Below are 1295 nucleotides of genomic sequence, written 5' to 3' on the forward strand. Positions count from 1 at the left end.
AAAATTACCAATAAATTCTTCCAAACAAGTTTAGAAATAGAATTTTAATTCCTGGGTGCTTACTGAAGTGCTTTTGGAATAAGTCAAAACCAAAACACTGTAGTGATTTTAAAGAAATTTAATGGTAAGAATAGATGGTTTAAAAGCCTTCTGTATGGGGATTTCAAAGCTCACGGGGTACAGGGGCCAGTGTTCTAGGTCCCTGAATGGTTTCTCTGGATCAGGCTGGGGTTTGAGTTACTATACACAGATGTATTCCTTTGATTGGTTAAATTATTGTAGCAAGACCCCTTCAATGAGCAGACTAGATTTAAAGTTCATTCTTTTCTGTTTCCTTCCTTCCTTCCTTCCTTCCTTCCTTCCTTCCTTCCTTCCTTCCTTCCTTCCTTCCTTCCTCCTCTCTTCCTTCTTCTCCTCCTCCTCCTCCCATTTGGAATAAGGGAACAGATTTATTTGGTGAAGACAATAGAGGTTGGATGTGCTGGTGGATTGCAAGGTGCTGTGGGAAGGGACCCTAGGAAGCCTCTATTTCACAACATAGAAATTTGACACCTGGCAAGGCACGGGCTGGAGATATGGAAAAGTCCTCACCCATTCAGCACCATCCAGACACAGACAAGCTCTTTGTAGCTGATACAACCATTTCTATCCTCATGACCTGTCACTAGCATCTCTACTTCGTTCTCTGTCATCCCATCCAAACAGGGACATGACAGATTTCACCACCCATGATTGCACCATTTCCGTCCTTGTCAAGTAAATGAAGGCCTTTAACCTGGTCCTCATAAGATCCCTGGTCCTTGTTTGTGGTCCCAGTGTGCAGCATGGACAGGAAGTGCTCAAAGTCCAGCACCTTCACATCCATCTCATCACTCTTGGGGTTCCCCAGGAACTTGAGCACCTTGGTGTTGGTAAGTGCTCTGACCCAGAGCCCTCATCATTTCCTCAAATTGGCTGTACAGTGTTTTACCATCACTTGTTTCAACCAGCTGGAAGACCTCCCTGAATTCTGTAGTCTGTGAAGTTACACATCTTAGTTGCTCAGTTTTGCAGGACCTTTTCTGGAAGAAGTGGCCTAAACTTCTGAACCAGTTAAGAATATTAGGAAAGAGAAATCACTACATGTGGTTGGCAAGATAGCTCAAGTGATAAAGGAGCTTGTGGCCAAGCATGAAGACATAAATTTTATTGAAAGGACCAATGTAGTGGGCAGAAGAGAATCTACTTTGTGGATTTGTTGTTCTATGGCTGTATCTTCATTCCACATGCATGCAACCCATTAATGAATGAGTGAA

General features: G+C 43.0%; 1 pseudogene; it reads right to left on the bottom strand.

Moving 5' to 3' along the window:
* Window positions 1-587: 587 nt before the first annotated feature.
* Window positions 588-919, bottom strand: LOC110302375 (myosin light polypeptide 6 pseudogene; annotated as a pseudogene).
* Window positions 920-1295: the final 376 nt, after the last annotated feature.

This window comes from Mus caroli, unplaced genomic scaffold (assembly GCF_978045245.1).
Source record: "Mus caroli unplaced genomic scaffold, Mus_caroli_1 scaffold_11, whole genome shotgun sequence".
Lineage (NCBI taxonomy): Eukaryota > Metazoa > Chordata > Mammalia > Rodentia > Muridae > Mus > Mus caroli.